At 47.1% G+C, this 7198-nt stretch overlaps 1 long non-coding RNA gene across 1 annotated transcript in view; it reads left to right on the plus strand.

Annotated features, from left to right (window-relative positions):
- The first annotated feature begins 1876 nt into the window (after positions 1 to 1876).
- LOC139025549 (uncharacterized) overlaps positions 1877 to 7198 on the plus strand; it is a 7516-nt gene continuing 2194 nt past the window's right edge. Inside the window, exon 1 of the long non-coding RNA XR_011477141.1 lies at positions 1877 to 1937. This is a non-coding gene — a long non-coding RNA (uncharacterized lncRNA). The remainder of the gene's footprint in view (positions 1938 to 7198) is intronic.

Genomic DNA, 7198 nt, shown 5'->3' on the forward strand with positions numbered 1-7198 from the left:
CTTCTGAATAACCAGCTAAGGTAGACTTGCCACCACAGCCTGAATACCACTAAGGTAGACTGCAACCACAGCAGCTGAATGACCACTAAGGTAGCACTGGCACACAGCACTTCTGAATACCACTAAGAGGACTGGCACCAAGCACGGCCGAATACCACTAAGGTAGACTTGCACACAGCTGAATACCATAAGGTAGACTGCATCCACAGACCAGTAATACCATTAAGGTAACGTTCGCACCACAACACTCTGAATCCACTAAGGTAGCTGCAAGATGAATTCATAGGTAGCTGCACCACAGCACTCTGAAATACCACTAAGGTAGAACTGCACCACAGCATACTGAATACCACTAAGTTAGACTGCTACCAAAGCACTCTGAATACCACTACATGTAGACTGCACAACAACACTCTGAATACCACTAAGTAGACTGCACCAAACACTCTGAATACCAACTAAAGGTAGACTGCACCACAAGCCCCGAATACCACTAAGCGTAGACGCACCAAGCACGCCGAATACCACTAAGGTAGGACTGCACCACAAACACCGATACCACTAAGGTAGACTGCACCACAACAACGTCTGAATACCACTAAGGTAGTACGCACACAACCACTCTGAATTCCACTTAGGCTAGACTGCACACACACTCTGAATACCACTAAGGTAGACTGTCACCACAACTCTGCAATACCACTAAGGTAGACCTGCACCACAACACTCTGATACACTAAGGTAGACTGCACCCACACAACTCTGATGACAAGGTGACTGCACCACAACACGTCTGAATACCCACTGGCAGCAGCACCTAACACAGGTAGGAACTGCACCACAGACACTCCTGAATTACACTATAGGTTAGACTGCACCACGCACGTCTGTAATACCCACTAAGCTAGACTGCACCACAAACTCTGAATACATCCTAAGGGTAGACTGCACCACAGCACGCGAATCCACTAAGGTAGAACTGCCACCACAGCAAGCTGAATACCACTCGAAGGAGGACTGCACGCACAAACACTCTGAATACACTAAGGTAGACTGCACACAAGCACGCTGAATACCACTAAGGTAGGACTGCACCCACAACACTCTGATTACCACTAAGGTAGACTGCCACACAACACTCGAATAACCACTAAGGTAGACTGCACCACACACTCTGTAGATACCACTAAACGGTAGACTGCCACCACAGCAAGCTGTAATACCACCAAGGTAGACTGCCACCACAACACTCTGAATACACTAAGGTACGACTGCCTACCACCACCTGCTGCACCACACGCTGAATACACTGAGTAGATCTGCACCACACCGCTCTGATACCACTAAGGTAGACTGCACCACACGCACCTGAATTTACCACTCAAGTGACAAACCACGGTACATGAGTCTGCACCCACAACTACGCTGAAATACCATCTAAGGTAGAACTGCACACACACGCTGATACCACTAGGCGTAGACTGCAACCACAACACGCTGGAATACCACTAAGGTAGACTGCACCACAACACGTTTGAATAGCACTAAGGTCAGACCTGCACCACAACACGCTGTAATAACCACTAAGGTAGCACTGCCACCCACAACACGCTGAATACCATAAGTAGACTGCAACCACTACACCTGATACCACTAAGTAGACTGCCACCACAACACCTGAATACCACTAACGTGACTGCACCACAACACTCTGAATACCCACTGAGTAGACTGCACACAAACTCTGAATACCACTAAGGTAACGACTGCCACCACAACACGTCTGAAACCACTAAGGCGTAGACTGCACAAACACTCTGATACCACTAAGGCTAGACTGCACCACAACATCTGAATAACCACTAAGTAGACTGCACCACAACACTCTGAATAGCCACTAAGGTAGACTGCACCACAACACGCTGAATACCACTAAGGTAGACCTGGCACCACAACACGCTGAATACACAGGTAAGATGCCACACAACACTCGGAAACTACCACTAAGGTAGACTGGCACAACAACACTGCTGAATCCCACTAAGGTAACTGCACCACAGCCCTTGAATACCACTAATGGTAGACTGCACCACAGACTCTGAAATACCACTAAGTAGACTGCACCACACCACTCTGAACTAACCAATAAGGAGACTGCACCCACAACACTCTGAATACCACTCAAGGAGACTGCACCACAACACTGCCTGAATACCAACTAAGGTAGACTGCCACCACACAACACTCTGAATACCAACTAAGTAGACTGCACCAACAACACGCTGAATACCACTAAGGTAGACTGCCACACAACACTCTGAATACCACTAAGGTAGACCTGCACCCACAGCACTCTGAAATACCACTAAGGTTCGATCTGCACACAAACACTTCTGAAATACCACTAGGTAGACTGCACCACAACACTCTGAATACACTAGGTAGAACTGCACCACAGCACGCGAATTACCACTAAGCGTAGAACTGCCCACAACACTCTGAATCCACTAAGCTAGACTGCCACCACAAGCACTCCTGAATACCACTAAGTAGCTGCCCACAAACACCTCTGAATACCACTAAGGTAGACTGTTACCACAAACACTCTGAATACCACAAAGGTAGACTGCACACAAGCACTCTGAAATACCCACTAAGGTAGCTGCACCACAAGACTCTGGAATACCACTAAGGTAGACTAGCACCACAACACTCTGAATACCACTAGGTGGACTGCAGCACAGCACTCTGAAATCCACCATAGTGACTGACCACAACACGCGTCCCTAAAGTAGACTGCACCACACTTACTTAACACAAAGGTAGACGCCCACAACACGTCTGAATACCAACTTAAGGTAGGACTGCACCAAACAGCACGCTGAATACCCTAAAGGTAGTCTGACACAGCACTGCTGAATAACACTAAGGTAAGCACTCACCACAAGCATCTGAATACGCACTAAGGTAGACTGCCCATCAGCACTGCTGAATACCACTAGGTAGAGCACAAATTTACGTAACGAGGTTTCTGTATCATGCTGTATAATTGTGGTGTGGGCAGCACCAGGGCTCTGAGTTGTGGGTTTATGAAACAGTCGTTCTGTAAACCTTTTACGTTGTTCTGCTCTCCCCTCTTACTGAGTTTTAATGTGGCTCTGCTTTCATTTCCCCTGGCTCAGCTCCCAGAGCCTGTCCTGCTAAAGAGAGGGGAGAGAGCACGGAGGGGGAGATGGAGGGGGAGATGGAGGGGGAGAGTGGAGGGGAAATTGAGGGTTAGATGCGAGAGGGAAGATTGGAGTGGGAGGGGAGAGGGAGCGGAGGGGGAGCGAGGCACGGAGGGAGGGGAGGGAGGGGAGAGAGATTACGGAGGGGAGGGGGACGAGGAGGGGGAGCGAGCACGGAGGGAGGGGAAGCGGGAGGGGAGAGAGAGACGGGAGGCAGGGGGAGGGATCCCCGTGGCGAAAGTTAATGCGTCAATTTTCAAATATGCTATCTATTTCCTGTTGTCTCATTTCGAAACAAACCGCACCACTGGTGTGCATCGCCAAAAGAGCTCTATTTTCATGTCGTCCAACAAATGGGAAAACGTCAATTGAGTTTGTTAAACACATTGCACATGGATTTGGAAATTGGACAGCTTTGGTCAAATGACCTGAGAATCAGAGGTCTTGACCACACACAGCAGTCAATCCAAAATCTGATGTATTTGTCACATACACGATGGTTAGCAATGTTATTGGTCACATACACATGGTTAGCAGATGTTATTGGTCACAAGTACACAGGTTAGCAGATGTTAATAGTAGCTTGTAGCGAATTGCTTGCTGTTCTAGTTTCCGATCGTGACAAGAATATCAACAAAGTAATCCACAACAAATACTAATACAACAAATCTAAAGGTGACAATTGAGAATTGTTCCATCATAAAATGTAAGTATATGGGCTGAGCGACATAGGCAAGGTGCAATATGGTATAAAATACAATATGTCATATGGCGACGATGAGTAATGTAAACAATATTAAAGTGGCATGTTTAAAGTGACTCAGTGTTCCATTTTGAAAGTGCCAGTGATGGGGTCTCAATGGTAGGCAGCAGCCCTCTCTAGTTAGTGATTGGCTGTTTAACAGTCTGATGGCCTTGAGATAGAAGCTGTTTTCAGTCTCCGCGTCTCAGCTTTGATGCACCTGTACTGACTGCGTTCTCTGGATGATAGCGGGGTGAAGGCAGTGGCTTCGGGTGGGTTGTTGCCATGATGATCTTTTTTGGCCTTCTGTGACCTCGGGTGCTGTAGGTTCCTGGAGGGCAGGTAGTTTGCCCCGTGATGGGTTGTGCGACCTCCACCACCTCTGGAGAGCCTTGTGGTTTCGGGCGGTGCAGTTGCCGTACTAGACGCGATACCGCCGACACATGATGCTCTTGATTGTGGCATTGGTATAAAAGTTGGTCATGGTTTTGGGTGACAAGCTCTCCTGAGGTTGACGAGGCGCTGTCGCGCCTTCTTCACCACAATGTCTATGTGGGTTTTGGGTGAAGAAGGCGCTGTTGCGGGTGGGTGGATGGACCGTTTCAGTTTGTGATGTGTACACAGGGGAGCATTAAGCTTTCCAGGCTACTAGGGTCTTCTATCCTGAGCTGTAGTCGATGAACAGCGTACTTACATAGGTATTCCTCTTGTCCAGATGGGTTAGGGCAGTGTGCAGTGTGATGCCGATTGCATCGTCTGTGGACGTGTTGGGGCGGTATGCAAACTGAAGTGGGTCTAGAGTGGCCGGTAAGGTGGAGGTGATATGGTCCTTGACCAGTCTCTCAAAGCACTTCATGATGACAGAAGTGAGTGCTAAGGGACGGTAATCATTTAGTTATCTTTGCCTTCTTGGGCACAGGAACAATGGTGGCCATCTTTAAACGTGGGGACAGCAGACTGGGATAGGGTGAGATTGAATATTTCCGTAAACACACCAGCCAGCTGGTCTGCGCATGCTCTGAGGACGCGGCTAGGGATGCCGTCTGGGCCAGCAGTCTAGCGAAGGTTAACACTTTTAAATGTTTTACTCACGTCGACCACGGAGAAGGAGTGGGGGGGGGGGTCTTTGTGACACTATTATCCTCAGTGGGAAAAGAAGGTGTTTAGTTTGTCTGGAAGCGTGACGTCGGTGTCCGCGATGTGGCTGGTTTTCCCATTGTAGTCTGTTTTTGTCTGTAGACCCTGCCACATACGTCTTGTGTCTGAGCCGTTAATTTGCGACTCCACTTTGTCTCTGTACTGGCATTTTGCTTGTTTGATTGCCTTGCGGAGGGAATAACTACACTGTTTATATTCAACCATATTCCCAGACATCTTTCCATGGTTAAATGCGGTGGTTCGCGCTTTCAGTTTTGCACGAATGCCGCCATCCATCCACGGTTTCTGGTTAGGGAAGGTTTTAATAGTCACAGTGGGTACAACATCTCCAATGCACTTCCTTATAAACTCACCAAGTCAGCGTATAGATCGATGTTGTTCTCTGAGGCTGACAGGAATATATTCCAGTCCTCGTGATCAAAACAATCTTGAAGCATGGATTCCGATTGGTTAGACCAGCGTTGAATGGTTCTAGTCACTGGTTAATCCTGTTTGAGTTTCTGCCTATAAGACGGTAGGAGCAAGATGGCGTTGTGGTCGGATTTGCCGAAGGGAGGGCAGGGGAGGGTTTTGTATGCATTGCGTAAGTTAGAGTAGCAGTGGTCGAGTGTATTACCCCTGCGTGTACTACGATCAATATGCTGATAGAATTTAGGTAGCCTTGTTCTTAAATTTGCTTTGTTAAAATCCCCAGCTACAATAAATGCAGGCTCAGGATATATGGTTTCCAGTTTACATAGAGTCCAGTGAAGTTCCTTGAGGGGGAATGTACACAGCTGTGACGATAACTGACGAGAATTCTCTTGGGAGGTAATATGGCCGGCATTTGATTGTAAGGAATTCTAGTTCGGGTGAGCAGAAGGACTTGAGTTCCTGTATGTTGTTATGATTACACCATGAGTCATTAATCATAAAGCATACACCTCCGCCCTTCCTCCTCCCAGGGAGGTGTTTATCTCTGTCGTCGCGATGCATGGAGAAGCCCGGTGGCTGAACCGATTCCGACAACATATCCCGAGAGAGCCATGTTTTCCATGAAACAAAGGATGTTACAATCTCATATGTCTCTCTGTCTCAACCCTTGCTCGAATTTCATGTTGTCAAGAGACTGGACATTGGCGAGTAGTATACTCGGGAGCGGTGGGTGACGTGAACGTCTACGGACCAGGAGGACGCTCCGTCTGCCCCTTCTGCGGCGCCGTTGTTTTGGGTTGGCTTCTGGGATTAGATCCATTGTCCTGGGTGGTGGTCCAAACAGAGGATCCTCTTCGGGAAAGTCGTATTCCTGGTCGTAATGTTAGTAAGTTCACGTCGCTCTTATATCCAATAGTTCTTCCCGGCTGTATGTAATAAGACTTAAGAATTCCTGGGGTAACAGTGTAATAAATAATACAGAAAAACAAACAAAATACTGCATAGTTTCCTAAGGACTCGAAGCGAGGCGACCATCTCTGTCGGCGCCATCTTGTGTATGACGCCATACAATAATCCCAAGCAGTGGTGGGTTTGGTGTCGAAATGAGAACGCATCAGCAGAAAATGACCTCATACCTTCTGTAAATTACGCTGGTGGATCTTTGATKTTATGGGGCTATTTAGCTTCCACTGGTCTTAGGGCCCTTATTAAGGTCAAAGGCATCATGTACTTTACCCAGTTCCAGGATATTTTAGCCAAAAACCCGGTTGTCTGCCAGGAGGCCGAAACYTGGCTACAAGTGGATCTTCCAGCAAGACAATAACCCCAAGCACACATGAAAATCCCCAAAGAAATTGTTAATTTGCCACAAAATCAACACTTGAACCCAAATGAAAACATGTGTTTTGAATTGAAGAGAGAAGTCCATAAACGCAGAAGAAGGATATCAAGCATATGGAAGGAKTTTGTACGGAAGAAGGTTCCCACATTATGTGTTCTCCAACTCCATAAAACGTTTTAGAAAAAGCTCAGAGCCGGTATCAAACAGAGTTATCAATAATTTTGACATCTACTTTTTTTGAGAGAAAAAAGTTACTTATTAAACTTATTTTGAGCAACAATATATTTATTTAACTTGGAAAGTCAGTTAAGAACA

This window comes from Salvelinus sp. IW2-2015, unplaced genomic scaffold (assembly GCF_002910315.2).
Source record: "Salvelinus sp. IW2-2015 unplaced genomic scaffold, ASM291031v2 Un_scaffold2835, whole genome shotgun sequence".
NCBI classification, from domain to species: Eukaryota; Metazoa; Chordata; class Actinopteri; order Salmoniformes; family Salmonidae; genus Salvelinus; species Salvelinus sp. IW2-2015.